This window comes from Bos grunniens, chromosome 7, assembly GCF_055505025.1.
Source record: "Bos grunniens cultivar Pamir isolate PY7600 chromosome 7, Bosgru_T2T1.0, whole genome shotgun sequence".
Classification (NCBI taxonomy): domain Eukaryota; kingdom Metazoa; phylum Chordata; class Mammalia; order Artiodactyla; family Bovidae; genus Bos; species Bos grunniens.
Window position 1 is genome coordinate 50868211 of NC_141171.1, and position 15901 is coordinate 50884111.

The 15901-nt window shown below is 48.8% G+C and overlaps 1 protein-coding gene across 1 annotated transcript in view; it reads left to right on the forward strand.

Annotated features, from left to right (window-relative positions):
* The first annotated feature begins 587 nt into the window (after nucleotides 1-587).
* The window catches only part of PSD2 (pleckstrin and Sec7 domain containing 2), a 72630-nt gene continuing 57316 nt past the window's right edge, over nucleotides 588-15901 (forward strand). The window contains exon 1 of the mRNA XM_086411970.1: nucleotides 588-716. The gene's annotated coding sequence lies outside the window, so the exon portion shown is untranslated. The remainder of the gene's footprint in view (nucleotides 717-15901) is intronic.

A 15901-nucleotide genomic window follows, 5' to 3' on the forward strand; every position in this document is an offset into this window, starting at 1 on the left:
CTTAAGACTCCCTTGCCACTGTTTGCCTCCTGTTATAGTCTCACCAACTCACCCAAGCTCTCTGACCTTACTTCCTCCTTGATATCTCAGGATAATGACTGCACTTGCCCCCAAAGACTGCTGTGAACATTCTCTGAGCTAACACACAAAGAGCATTTAGTGTGGAGCTTGGCACTTAGAAGCCAGCACTCACAGAAGCTCATGTGTTGTGGAAAAGGAGGTTGGTGACTTGGTGAGACCTCCCTCCTCTGCCTCCAAGAATGCCCTCCATCCCCTTTCCCTCCTGGGTCCGCCTCCTTTCCCCTTTCCCCTGCCTCCCCTCCTCCTCTCCCTGCTGTTCCTCTAGCATACCAGGCTCACCTCAGGGCCTTTGCACTTGCCGCTCCCTCTCTCTGCAGCTCTGGTCTCTCAAATGCTTGGAGACTGACTCTCATTTCTTGGGTCCCACATAAATGTCCCCTCCTCCGGATGGTATGCCTGGCTGTGCTAGCTACTGTCTTCCTGGTGAAGCTGCTCTTACATTTCACTTGATAGGTGATAATTTTGTTTACTTGGTTATTCAGCGTCTTTCTTTCTCCCTCTGCCAGGCGCTGAGCCTCGGGTAGGTGGGCGCCTCGTGTCACACGTTCCCCAGCCCTCAGTGACTGGCAGCACGTAACAGATGCACTACCAAGACAGAGCCCTGCTTTCCCGGAGCTCACAATTCAGTGAGTAAGGTAGGATTAAACAAGCAAATGTTTCAATGCATATTTTTATTTATTATTTTTCATAGTGGTAAGATATATATATAAATATATATAAAATGTTTGTGACCATTTTTAAGTATACAGTTCAGTGACATTGAATCTTTTCACATTGTTGTGTAACCATCACCACCATCTATCTCCAGAACTCTTTTCATTCTTCAAAACTGAACCTCTGTATCCATTAAACAGCTCCCCATTCCTTGCACCCTCTCCAGCCCTGGCAACCACCATTTTCCTTTTTATCCCCAAGAATTTGCCTACGCTATGTAGCTCAAATAAGTGGAATCATGCACTCTTTGTCTTCTTGTGACTGGGTTAGTTTGCTTAGCATAATGTCCTCAAGATTCATCCATTTTGTAGCGTGTATCAGAATTCCGTCCATTTTTATGGCTGAATAATACTCCACTGTATGTATATATTGCCCTTTGTTTATCCATTCTTGTGTCGATGAACACTTAGGTTGCTTCCACCGCTTGGCCGTTGTAAATAATGGTTCTGTGAATGTGGGTGTACACATATCTTCCCAAGACCCTGCTTTTGATTCTTTTGTGTATATACTCAGAGGTGGAATGATAGGATCATATGTTACTTCTAATTTTTTGAGGAATCATCATATTATTTATTACCTCGGTGGCTGCACCCTTTTCCATTCCCGTTAACAGTGCAAAAGGGTTCCAAATTTCTCCACATCTTCACCAACACTTGTTATATTCTGCTTAATTTTTTTAGTAGTCATCCTAATGAGTGTGAGGTGGTATCTCACTGTGGCTTTGATTTGCATTTCTCTAATGATTGGGGTACACATTTTGAAAGAATGTTTGGAGAGAATGGAGGGTAGGGAGCCTTTTAGCTTTGGTGGTCTGGATGAAGGTGGTATTTCAATTGAGGCAGAAGGGAAGGAGGCAGCCAGTGGAGGATCTGGGGGAAAAATATTTTGGGGAGAGAAAATAGTAAGTGAATGGGCTTGATGTGTGAGTGAGTGCTGTATGTTTTTGCTGGAGAAATAGTGAGTAATGGGCAGGCGGGTGGAGGTGGGAGATGTGGTCTGAAGGGTAGACTAGGTTACCCAGGACTTTAGGCCAGGGAAAGGAGTTTGTATTTGCAATTTACAGCAAGCACTGGTTTCCTTAGAGTGTGGGCAAGAGGGGGGCCAAGGGGAAACACAGGGAACAGAGGGATGGATGGATGAAAAAGGGGGCTAATTGGGGGGTGATGTCATTGTATGTGAGTGGGACAGTGTGTGCACACAGGGCTGGTGTGTGCCTGTGTGTGTATGCATGTGGCAGCTTGAGCCATGTGGGTGTTTATGTCCACGTGTGTGTATATTTGTGTGTGTGTGTGTGTGTGTGTCTGTGTGTCTGTGTACATCTCCAGAGGCCCTGAATCATTACTGATCTTTCTCAAGAAGGTGCTATGTTCCCCTACCTCCTGCCCACAATGACCGCCCCAGTCAGCAGGGTGCAGTGTTGCTTCCTGGGCTCCTCCCACCGGCCTGGAACCAGCAAGAAGGATCCAGAGCCATAGCTAGGGGTCGAGACTGACCTCTGTGCATGATGATTAGGCTTTGAAGGTTGGGAGACAAGAGGCTTGTCTGCCTGAGACCAGCAAGGCGGCTAGAGACCCCTGGCCGTACACTGGGTTAGCCGGGCAGGCTGCTGCAGTACCGAGAATGGCCACACGAGGGAAGCCGAGGACGCGGAGCGGAGGCGAGGAGGCGACGGGAGTGAGGGGTGGCCCTGGAACTGTGTGTGCTGAGGGTACAGAGACGCGCTCAGGGCTGGGGAGAACCTCCGTGGGGCTCTGTGGCTTGTTTCTGCTTCCAAGTGACTGTGTCAGTAATTAAAGGCAGCCATGAGCTCCTCGCCATGCCAGTGGCTTTCATTTCATCCTCAGCAACAAACTCTCAGGCCCAGAGAAGTGGAGCCACTTGCCCAAGGTCACTCAGACCAGGCTGGCCTGACCTCACAGCCAGTGCTCTAACCACTGCATACCCTGCATACGTTCATCTGCACATGAGTGCTGGTTTGTTGGTATCTCTTGGCCTTACCTGACCCCGACATTCCCTGTCTCAGTGAGCACGCTCCCTCTTGGTCAGGGCCTGGACAGCCTGGGGAGGGAGACTTGGACTTGAGGCTCCTCCTAGAGGCATCTGGGGAGGAGGGGTTCAGGGGCTCTGGGATGAGCTCAGGTGTATGCCCCCATCACCATGGGAAAAACAACTTATAATAACATCAGTTCCCTTTCTGACCTTTTCCTTGGCTGAGGGCTGGGGGAGCAGTGGGGATGGGAGGCAGTAATGAGAGGCTGAGCCCCTAGCCTGCCTCTGAAGCCCCTGCCCCCTTGGTTGAATCTCACCCAAGCATCAGGCCCAAGTCCCAAGGGCTGTAGGCTGGCAAACAACCAGGGTCTTCAAGAAAACCCGCCAGTGACCTCTCCCTGCATCTAAGTGTGTGACTGAAACCGTTTGGCCATCCTTGGAGAAAAAAATATGGATGGTTTTAACTGAGACCATTGAACAGAGGGGCAGACTGAGGCCCAGAGAAAAACAGGGAGTCATTGAGGGTCATGCAGTAATGCAGCAGCTGAGGCCCTGTGTGTTTTTATCTGGAAAGGGCTAGAGGACCCTAGACAGGGGAATCAGTAAGATATATACCCTCAAAGTGGAGATTGAGGGGCCAGAATGACAGTGATCTGGCCTTCTCCTCCAGAAAGTCCTCCCTGACCATCTCCTCTGCTACCAGTGTTAGAAATGGCCTCAGAGCTCTCCTGACGCTTTGTTTGGACAGGGAAGCTAAAAATGCCCTCTGAGTTACTTTAAGGGATCTCAGATTCCCTTAGTCCATTCTCTTAGTCAGCCTAGAAATCTCTCTAACTCTCCTGACAGGTGCCCATCTTGCTTGCACACCTCATGTGACAGGAAGCTCACTGCCTTAATAGGCAGCCTGTCCTATTGTAGGATAGCTCCTTCTACTGAATCCAAACTGGCCTTACTGTGCTGTCTCCTGGTTGGAACTAGCTCACCCTGTGGAGCATGGAACAGGTGCCCAACTGGCAGCAGAGAGTTCTGTGTCCTCCCACCCTAAGCCAGCCTTCTCTCCAGCTTAGGTGGTCCCGCCTCCCCATAAAAACCTTTCCAGCCCTTCATCTTCTGAGCAGATCTCTACTGGGTTACTCTGGGTGGGAGTGGCTCCTTCTGTGGTGACTACTTCTTTCTCAGTTCACAAGAAAATATGTGTTTGTTGTAGGGAAATTAGAAAATACACAAAAAGAAAAACACCCTCAATCCTGTCACCCAGAGACAACCCCTTTTAGCTCCTTAGGAATTTCCTTCTGGACTGATGCCAGTCCATGTTCATGAAGTTGGAGGTCAAATCTGGTGGTAGGAGGCCTTTTAGGGCAGAAACACAGGTTTGTTCAACTTAACACCTTGATGGGTCATTTGATTGTGAAGACAGTTCTGCTCTGGAAGATTGAGGGAAGGAACAAAGAGAAGGAAAAGATCCTGATAATAAAGAAAGAAGAATTTCCAGTTTCCAGGGGCCATGCTTGAGACGTAGGAGAGTGTTTCTGGAGCTCTGTCCCCAACCACCATTTGCTCCATCACCTTACTCCTCCCCGAGCCTGGGGCGGGCAGCATGGGAGCGGGGAAAACTGGGGTTCCACTGGCAGTAGCCCCCTTTAAAGTGGGGGAGGGAATGAAGGCTGCAATCGTGCACCTCTGGGGAAAGCCTCCCATAAAATCCAGTGAACACTCCCTTTGCCCAAGTCAGGTTGTGAGTCCAGCAGATGGCGCTGGAGTGTGACGGAATTAGGGAGTTCCCAAGCGGAGAAGGCAATGGCACCCCACTCCAGTGCTCTTGCCTGGAAAATCCCATGGACAGAGGAGCCTGATGGGCTGCAGTCCATGGGGTCTCTAGGAGTCAAACACGACTGAGCAACTTCCCTTTCACTTTTCACTTTCATGCATTGGAGAAGGAGATGGCAACCCACTCCAGTGTTCTTGCCTGGAGAATCCCAGGGACGGGGGAGCCTGGTGGGCTGCAGTCTATGGAGTCGCACAGAGTCGGACACGACTGAAGCAGCTTAGCAGCAGCAGCAAGTGGTAGGGCAGGGGAGAGAGGACCGTGCTTGCAGGAGGCAAGACGCAGATGGAAATGGAGAATTTCCTGGAAATAGGGAAATGGAACCAGCTGTGATGAGAAATTAAAACTCCCCAAGGACTCCAGGGCGGAGAAGGCAATGGCACCCCACTCCAGTACTGTTGCCTGGAAAATCCCATGGGCAGAGGAGCCTGGTAGGCTGCAGTCCATGGGGTTGCAAAGAGTTGGACACAACTGAGCGACTTCACTTTCACTTTTCACTTTCATGCACTGGAGAAGGAAATGGAAACCCACTGCAGTGTTCTTGCCTGGAGAATCCCAGGGACGGGGGAGCCTGGTAGGCTGCTGTCTATGGGGTTGCACAGAGTCAGACACGACAGAAGCAACTTAGCAGCAGCAGCAGCAAGGACTCCAGGGATTGGGATGACGTGTGGAGTATCCTGTGTCATGGGCTGGAACCTTAGTGAGGGGAAGGGTAACCCCAGAGAACTGCTTTTCCTTCTCAACTAGTATATACATAGAGAGCATGCCTTCCCACTTCACCAAATGTTTGTGATGCCCCATTTTCATTGCTGCACAATACTCCAGTGCTTAAAGATGCCATGATTTCTCTAACCCCTGCCCTGTTTTAGGATATTTAGGACTTTTTGCCATCATAATTAACGTTGCAGTGAACAATCTTGTAGCTACATCTTTGTCCCCGTCCATCTTTATTTTTTTAAGATAAATTCCTATCAGTGGAACTACAGGTTGAAGAGCAGGAACATCTTTAAGGCTTTTGATGCCACTACTGCTGCTCTTTAGTCACTAAGTCGTGTCCAAGTCTTTGGGGCACCACGGACTGTGGCCCGCCAGGCCCTTCTGTCCGTGCGATTTCCCTGACAAGAACACTGGAGTGGGTTGCCATTTCCCTTTCCAGGGGATCTTCCCAACCCAGGGATCGAACCTGAGTCTCCTGCACTGCAAGTGGATGCTTTACCACTGAGCCACCTGAGAAACATTTTGATGCATGTTGACAAATTGGTTTCCAGAAGGTGGCAGCACTTTTGGCTCCTAGTGGGTAACAGCCTTGTGAATGTGTCCATTTCTCTAGACTTTGACCATCAGTTATCTTTTACCCCCAAATTTTATTATTCAGATTTTAAACATACAGAATAGTTGAAAACTTTTTTACAGCAGACACCCGTGTGGCCACCACTCAGACTTGACAATGGGCAGTAGACTGTATTTGGTCTCATCATCTATGCCTCTCTCCTCCCTCCATCAGTTCATTTGCATTTTGGGGGCGTATTTCAAAGTAAGTTGCAGGTACCAGTACATTTCACCCTCCAACCTTCAACATGCATGTCACTAATAGAGTTCAATATTTGTGTATGGTTCTATGCTTCTTTGAGATGAAACACAGATATATTATTGGTTGAGTTTTGACAAATGCATAGACTTATATGCCCTGATTCCTCCAAGATATAGAATATTCCCATCCCTCCAGAAAGTTTCCTAGCCTAGTTCTGCCCATTCTGGACCTTCTTAACAATGGAATCATATGGCTTATTTAATTCACCATGTTGTGGAGATTTGTCCATGTTATGGCATCTAGCAATAGTTTGTTCTTTTTGTTGCTGAGTAGAATTCCACTGTGGATATATAGCAATTGGTTAATCCATTTGCCTCTTGATGGACATCTGGGCTGTTTCCAGTTTGAGGCCATTATAAATAAAGCTGCTATTCTTTGCCCAGAATGAAGCAGGGCAAAGGCTAACAGAGTTTTGCCAAGAGAACACACTGGCCATAGCAAAGTTGTTGAACCCACTTTCAACAACACAAGAGAAGACTACACATGGACATCACCAGATTGTCAATGTCGAAATCAGATTGATTATATTCTTTGCAGCCAAAGATGGAGAAGCTCTATACAGTCAGCAAAAGTAAGACTGGGAGCTGACTGTGGCTCAGATCATGAACTCCTTATTGCCAAATTCAGACTTAAATTGAAGAAAGTAGGGGAAATTGTTAGACCATTCAGATATGACCTAAATCAAATCCCTTACGACTATACAGTGGAAGTAACACACAGATTCAAGGGACTAGATCTGATAGAGTGCCTGAAGAACTATGGACAGAGGTTCATGACATTGTATAGGAGTCAGTGATCAAGACCATCCCCAGGAGAAAGAAATGCAAAAAGGCAAAATGGTTGTCTGAGGTGGCCTTACAAACATCTGTGAAAAGAAGAGAAGTGAAAGGCAAAGGAGAAAAGGAAAGATATACTCATTTGAATGCAGAGTTCCAAAGAATAGCAAGGGGAGATAAGAAAGCCTTCCTCAGTGACCAATGCAAGGAAACAGAGGAAAACAATAGAAGGGGAAAGATGAGAGTCCTTTTCAAGAAAATTAGAGATACCAAGGGAACTTTTCATGAAAAGATGGGCATAATAAAGGACAGAAATGGCATGGACCTAATAGAAGCAGAAGACATTAAGAAGAGGTGGCAAGAATACACAGAAGAACTATACAAAAAAGATCTTCATGACCCAGATAAGCACGATGGTGTGATCATTCACCTAGAGCCAGACATCCTGGAATGTGAAGTCAAGTGGGTCTTAGGAAGCATCACTGCAAACAAAGCTGGTGGAGGTGATGGAATTTTGGTTGAGCTATTTCAAATCCCACAAGATGATGCTGTGAAAGTGCTGCACTCAGTATGCCAGCAAATTTGGAAAACTCAGCAGTGGCCCCAGGACTGGAAAAGGTCAGTTTTCATTCCAATCCCAAAGAAAGTCAATGCCAAACAATGCTCAAACTGTCGCACAATTGCACTCATCTCACACACTGGCAAAGTAATGCTCAAAATTCTCCAAGCCAGGGTTCAACGGTATGTGAACTATGAACTTTCAGATGTTCAAGCTGGATTTAGAAAAGGCAGAGGAGCCAGAGATCAAATTGCCAACATCCATTGGCTCATCGAAAAAGCAAGAGAGTTCCAGAAAAACATCTGCTTTATTGACTATGCCAAAGCCTTTGTGTGGATCACAACAAACTGGAAAATTCTTCAAGAGATGGGAATACCAGATCACCTGACCTGCCTCCTGAGAAATCTGTATGCAGGTCAAGAAGCAACACTTAGAACTGGACACGGAACAACAGACTGGTTCCAAATTGGGAAAGGAGCACATCAAGGCTGTATATTGTCACCCTGCTTATTTAACTTATATGCAGAGTACATCATGAGAAATACTGAATTGGATGAAGCACAGGCTAGAATCAAGACTACCGGGAGAAATATCAATAACCTCAGATATGCAGATGAAACCACCCTTATGTCAGAAAGCAAAGAAGAACTGGAGAGCCTCTTGATCAAAGTGAGAGAGGAGAGTGAAAAAGTTGGCTTAAAACTCAACATTCAGAAAACTAATATTGTGGCATCTGGTCCCATCACTTCATGGCAAATATTTGGGGAAACAGTGAGAAACTTTATTTTTTTTGGCTCCAAAATCACTGCAGATGGTGACTTGCAGCCATGAAATTAAAAGACACTTGCTCCTTGGAAGAAAAGTTATGACCAACCTAGACAGCATATTAAAAAACAGAGACATTATTTTGCCCACAAAGGTCTGTCTAGTCAAAGCTATGGTTTTTCCAGTAGTCATGTATGGATGTGAGAATTGGATTATAAAGAAAGCTGTGTGCCAAGGAATTGATGCTTTTGAACTGTGGTGTTGGAGAAGACTCTTAAGAGTCCCTTGGACAGCAAGGAGATCCAACCAGTCCATCCTAAAGGAAATCAGTCCTGACTATTCATTGGAAGGACTGATGCTGAAGCTGAAGCTCCAATATTTTGGCCACCTGATGTGAAGAACTGACTCATTGGAAAAGACCCTGATGCTGGGAAAGATTGAAGGCAGGAGGAGAAGGGGACGACAGAGGATGAGATGGCTGGATGGCATCACCGACTCAATGGACATGAGTTTGAGTAAACTCCAGGAGCTGGTGATGGACAGGGAGGCCTGGCATGCTGCAGTCCATGGGGTCGCAAAGAGTTGGACACGACTGAGTGACTCAACTGAACTGACTCTTGTATAAGTCTTTGTGTGAACATATGTTTTCATTTTTCTTGAGTACCTAGGAGTGGAATTGCTGGGTCATAGGGTAGGTGTGTATTTAGTTTTATAAGAAACCACGCAACCTTTTTACAAAGTGGTTATACCATTTTACACTCCATCCAACAAAGAATGATCTTCACCACTGAGTTCGATGCTTCAAACACAATGGGCTTGTTACCTCCTTGGTTTTGGATGCTATACCTCAGTGAATTCCACTGAAGGTCATAAGGACAGGCTTGGCTGCCATTGCCCGGGCAATCAGCTGGACACTTGGGGCTGTTTCTCATGGACAGGTGAATGGATGGGTGCCCAGCTAGGTCTTCCTGACCTTGAACTTGTACAATTGCTTTGTTGGAATTTGAACGTTGGCTTTTCCATTTGTCCTCATTAAATTTCATTTTGTTGGTTTTCACTTAACCATCCAGCTAGTCCTGATAAGGATGACGGTGGCAAACTCACACACACAATGTGCCAAAAAAAAAGTGAAAAGGGGGGATCATTCAGTCATGCTTGACTCTTTGTGACCCTATGGACTGTAGCATGTCAGCCTCCTCTGTCCATGGAATTCTCCAGGCAAGGATACTGGAGTGGGTAGCCATTCTCTTGTCTAGGGAGTCTCTCTGACCCAGGGATGGAGTCCATGTCTCCTGCTTTGCAGGCAGATTCTTTACCATTTGAGCCAGCAGGAAAGCCCCCACCACATGCCAGATGCTGAGCTAACTCATTCAGGCCTGCAAACAATCCTACTGAGGAGCTGCTGTTATCCTCATTTTGTTGTTGTAGTTTTAGTTGCTAAGTTATGTCTGACTCTTTCGACCCCATGGACTGTAGCCTGCCAGGTTCCTTTGTCCATGGGATTTCCCAGGCAAAATTACTGGAATAGGTTACCATTTCTTTCTCCAGGGGATCTTCCTGACCCAGGGATTGAACCTGTGTCTCCTGCACTGCAGGAAGATTCTTTACTGATGAGCTACCAGGGAAGCCCTATTCCCATTTTAGGCATCATGACATTGAAGCACAGGTTAAGTAACTTGTCCAAGATGACCCAGTCATAAATGCGGGGAACAGAACCACGTAGTTTGGATCCAGACATTGTGGTCTTAACCAGTCACTTTTTTGCCTCTTTTTGGCTTCAGATATCATTTCCCCCCATCTTCCACTTTCTCTTAGCACACTAATCATGCTTCTAGGTCTTCCAGATTATTGGTTAAAAAGCAAAATCAGGGAGTTCCCTGTTGGTCCAGTGTTGGTTAGGATTCTGTGCTTTCACTGCTGAGGGGCTGAGTTCGCTCTCTGGTTAGGAAACGGAGATCCCACAACCCATACAATGTGCCCAAAAAAGAAAAAAGCAAAGCCCCAAATTCTATGGACGAGATAAACCCAGGGCCCTGGACAGACCTCAGCAGCAGGCTCTAGGTCTCCTCTGCTACGCTGTGTTTCCCTTCATCTGTTGGGTTCTCAAGCTGTCTCCACCTTTCGGCTCTTATGAATAATGCTGCTGTCAAGCTTGTTAATTCTTATTTCATAATACCTTTCTCATCAGGTTCCCCTCAAGCATCCTCACTATGATGGCTCCCATCAAGGTCCTTAGTTAGGGACATCTGTTTTGCTAAATCCAGTGGTCTTTCCCATCTCATGTGATCCATCAGGAGCACCTGGCTTGGTCCATCTCCTCCTTCCTTGATATGGTTTCTTCATTTGGTGATGGGATCCCACATTCTCCTGCTTTTCCTCTGCCTCTTGGGGTGTTCCTTCCCCCCTCTTTTGGTGCTCTCCTTTCCCCCATCCACCTCTGTGTATGGAAAGCCCTCTGACATGCCCCACCTGACTCCTTGGCGGCCTTCATGACTTTTCCCGAATGCCCGTCTCTAGCCCGGACCTTTCTGACGTATCTGCCTGTCTATCTGACATCTCCACTTGGGTGGCCAACTGATGCCGCAACTCTCACCTGTCCTCCTCAAACCTTTACTTCCCCACCTTAGTTTCCGGCGACTCGATCCTTCCTGTCGTTCAGATCCTCACATTTTGTTCACTCTTGATTCCTTTTTCCTCTGATGCCCCACACCCAATCCCTCAACTCATCTTATTGGCTTTAACTTCAAAATATATCCAGAGTCTGCCCACTTTTTACCAGCTCCACTGCTATCACTCTGGTCTGGGTTCCCACCAACTCTACCGTGGAATTCTGCAGTGGCCTCACTGGTCTCCAGGCTCAGCCCTGATCCCTCCTATCTATCTCCAACATAGTGGCCAGAGGGGTCCTTTAAACATATACATCAAATCAGGTTAGTTCTTTGTCCTAAATTTTGGGCGGCTTCCTATGTCACTCAGGTTCAAAGTCCTTACAGTGGCCTCCAAGGCCCGGTGTCCCCTGGACCCTTCTCTGCCTCATCTCTACTCTCCCCTTGCTGCCTTTGCTCCTAGCTGTTCCAGAAGCATGCCCAGCACTCTAACCTCAGGGCCTTTGCACTGGCTCTTCTTGTTCCTTGGGACTCTCCTCCCCTAGATAGCTACATGACAAATTCTTTTTACCTCTTTCTTGTTTGTGCTCGAATTCACCTTCTCAGGGTGTCTAACAGCAGTTCTCCATTTAAAGTTTCAACACCCCTCACCCTGTCCACCCTCCTGACTCCTCCTGCGGTGCCCTATTTCTCCTGTAGTTCTCGTCATTGTCTATACCATTATAAATTTCACTTATTTGTTGTGTCCATTGTCTCCCCCACATTAGCAGTGCTTTTAGGGGGCAAGGGTTTCCTCCTCTTTTGTTTACTGATATCATTTGCCAGAAGTGAATATGTAATGCCCCAACAACAGTTTGTTGAATGAAGGAAGGAAGAAAGAAAGTAGGATAATTTAGGAAGGGGTCTGCAATTTAAAAATGAGTTGGAGTCAAGAAAAGGTGGGCTTTCGCCAGGGCCAGGTGTTGTGGACATCAGGGCTGTTTACTGTGTAGCAGCAGGGATCCTGTGACTCCTAACCCCTGTTACCCTTTGGAACCTTCCCCTTCCCACCATCAGTCCCTAGAGACTGCCTGGGGCTGATCCCACTCCTCACTCCAAGGCAGGCAGTGGCTCCTTAGGCTACAGTGACTAGCTCAGGGCTGGGCATATTTTGTTGGCCAGGGCAATGAGACTGAACCCTAAGACTTTTGCTTACATTCTTGGCATTGGGCAGGCTTCTTCCCTCAAAGCTAGATGGGTGCTCAGAGCTGCCTGAGCCACACTGGGCTGCAGATGTGGAAAAAGGTCACTGTTAGGGCCTGGATTTGATACTTGCTGCAGCTGGATCTACACCTGGACTTTTCATTTGAGCCCCATTTCACTGAGGCCAGTTTCTGTCACTTGCAGCCACTGACACTGTGCCTGCCTGAGCTCCTGAACTAGGAGGTGAGGAAGGGGCTGGGTAGGGTCAGCAGGGGTCCATCCCAGATGAGAAGGGTTTAGCGCATGGAGGGCACCCAATGATCAGTGCTGAAAAGGGGGAAATGGGAACAGATTTGCCTTGATCCAGCCAGAGAGGAGCTCTCAAACTGTCAGGAGAGAAGGACATGGGCACTCATGAGGTGAGAAAGACTGAGGAATCCCTTCACACAAGCTGCAAGCTAAGCTGAGATGGATTGCACCTAAGGTTGGGGAGGGAAGTGGGAAGCAGGATGTCTTCCCTAATAGAGCTCATTCCAGAGCTGCCAGTTCCCCATCACCTCCAGTGCAGGAGGAAGAGCCCAATTAAAATACACCAGGGACAAAGTGCGTACCAGGGGGTGGAGTGTGGGCTCTTTTCCATTAGAGGTATATTTTGCCCTGCTGCTGCTGCTGCTGCTGCTGCTAAGTCGCTTCAGTCGTGTCCGACTCTGTGCGACCCCATAGACGGCAGCCCACCAGGCTCCCCCATCCCTGGGATTTCTCCAGGCAAGAACACTGGAGTGGGTCGCCATTTCCTTCTCCAATGCATGAAAGTGAAAAGTGAAAGTGAAGTCGCTCAGTTGTGTCCGATTCTTCACGACCCCATGGACTGCAGCCTACCAGGCTCCTCCGTCCATGGGATTTTCCTAGGTCACTTATTTTTCCTAGCTTCAGTGCCTTTCTGGGTAAAATGGGCTGAATCATGTCCACCTCATAGGGTTTCCGTGTGGGTGAAATGAGATAATGTGTGAAATGAGATAATGCGAAGAACTTAGCATGAACCTGGCTCACATAACAGTCTTAATAAAAGTCATCTGCTGTAATTGTTACCCGAGGTCTCAGCCCATGGTTGTGCATGGTGGTGCAGGCGCAATCCTTATAAGCACCAGCAGATGGCGCCCCGACCTCAAAAGAACCCATTCCTGAACTGTTTTCTGAAGGGCTGCGAGAGGGGATGGGCGGGGCGGCCTCTCGTTTCTCAATCAGTTAGACTCCTGCCTTCCCGAGTGCGCTGGGGAGAAGTGACTGGCACGCCCCTCAGTTCCAAGAAAGAGGGGCCTGGATCACCATAGGATAATCAGTAGAGCCTCAGTTTTCCATCTGTATTGCGGAAGAGCATGGATTTTGGAGACGGCCTGAACCAAGTTAAGGAAATACTTAGGTTGGTGCAGGTAAAGGACTTTCAGAATGAGCAAGCATCCCAGGACCGAGGTTGGTTACAGAGGTCCTGCGACTGGACCTTGGGGGCGCAGCTGAGCCTGGTGCTGAGGCAGAGCGATGGCCCATATGACCTCTATTCGCTTCCTTTCTGGATGAGTGAGAGAGAGAGGAAACCGGCTGCCCGGCACGGAGGACCCAGAACGGTGCGTGGCCCTATGACGCGAGACGCTCTGGTAATTCTGAGTCGGGCCAGCAGAGGGAGACCGAGACCCCTTGTGGACCCCGCTCTGCTCCCCTTCTAGCCCGGAGCTCGCCCTCCCTGGACCATCCCCGTTGGCCGTGCCTCCCCGGGCAGGAGTTGACATGTCCCTTTGCTTTGAAAAAGCCTTTTCCTCTTCTTTCTGGCTGGGCTTCCTGGGGCAACGTGTGGGGTGAGGGGAAGGGTCAGATTCAACCCTAACTCTGAGTCCCAGCTGAGCCCCATCCCCTGGACCTCAGTGACTTGGATGGGATCTACTGGCCATTCTCATCCTAGCAGCCCCCACTTCCTAAGATGGGGTGTTGTGAGCTCCCCAGAGGGTAAGGATTTGGGGGAGCAGGAGATCCTTTTCCTAAGCCCCCATTAATCCAGGCCTGGATGGCCAGCTGGACCTCCGGAAGCAGGGGGCGCACCCCATCCCACCCTGGCCAGTTCCCGGCATTCTCCTTGGACTGGCTCCCAGAGGCCCACAATGGCCCTCAGACAAAGTTCTGGGCCGGGCTTTGCCTGTGCCCGGGGCCTGGGGCCGGCTGTCTCTAGGCACTGAGAGTCCCTGGCACTCCTTGTGGGGCTTTGTCCACCGGCCCTGGACCAGTACTGGCAGGGCCACATGTGCTGGGGGAGGGAGGGGGCCAGGCAGCTCTCAGAGCCTGAGTGGCCTCCCTTCCCTCCTGCACGTGGCCTTGCTGTCCTCCAGGGGACCTTCTCTCTACTTCATCTTGCTCACCCTGCCTTCTCCTCTTGGCTGTAAGCCTCCCCTTCTTCGGGGCATGCTCCTATTCTACTACTCATTTATTCATTCTACTCATTTATTCATTCATTTGTTCCCATCATTCAATACCTGTTGAGCTCCAGCTATACTCCAGGCCCCTACTAGATGCTGGGGATCCAGTAATAACAAGATACACAGTTTCTGCCCTTTTTGGAGTTCACAGTCTGGGTGAGACTGAAGGCAGGAGACTAGTAACATCCATACCTAAAATTTGTTTTCATCTTGTGATAAATGGAGAGAAGCAGATAAGTTGCCTGCCCCAGGAAGCTCCACCTACAGAGACATTTCCCCTGGGAAATCACTGCTAGGCTGTGAGCTGTGGAGGGAAGATCTTCATTCAGGCCCTGTACCCCACTCTCCCGGGCCTGGCATACAGGCACACAGTAGGTGCCCAGTAAATGTTGAATGAATGGATGAATCATTAGCTTCATAGTGGGGGGGGGTGCTGCCAAAGAGAATGGTCTTTTCACATTCCACTTCCTCCCAGTTAACCCAGGAATTGCAGGTAATGTTGGGGCTCTACAGACAAGAACCTGGGGCTCCCAGGAGTCCACCTCTGGCCACTCTGATTCCTTGCCTCTCCTCACTGCACAGCATTCCTACCTTGGGCCCTGTCAGAGTCCCATGGGCCATGCGTGTGTTTGTCCATTACCTCTCATGAATCCATTCTTGGGCTTTATCACCTTTTTGGTGGCTATCACGTGCTGGCCCTGGGCTCAGGAGGAGCTGGGGATCCAAAGAGGTGGGAGAAGCGTCCATGCCCCCCTGGACCATCCAGTCCAGACAGTAATGGCACAGTGTAGCATGTGCCATGATGAGGGAAGAGGATGGCACGGTTACAGAAGTGACAGAACAAATTTCCTGCCCTCCTGGAGCTTATGGTCCAGTGATGGTAGTGGAGGGAGACAGACAGTAACCAGAATAAGCGAGGGAACACACATGTGTGTTATGGAAGAAAGGGAAGCAGCTGAAGGGGAAGGGAGGGAGTAGGATTTTAGATAGGGTGGCTGGAGAAGGTGACATTTGAGCAGAGAGCTGAAGGGGGTCAGGGGTGAGTCATGCAGCTACCTGGGGGAGGATGTCTCAGGCACCAGGAATAGCACATGCAAATGCCCTGAGGTGAGAGTGTGCCTGGTATGTTAGAGGAACAATCAGGAGGCCAGGGTGGCTGGACAGGTATGAGATTAGAGAGGTGACTGGGGGCAGATTGTAGTAGGACCTTGCAGCAAGACTTGGCTTGAGTCTTAGTGACAAGGGAGCCATTTGAAGATTTTGAGCAGAGGAATAACATGAGCTGACTTACACTGAACACGATCCCTTCAGCTGCAGTGTTGGGAATGTTGATAGTGGGGCTGTGTGGAAG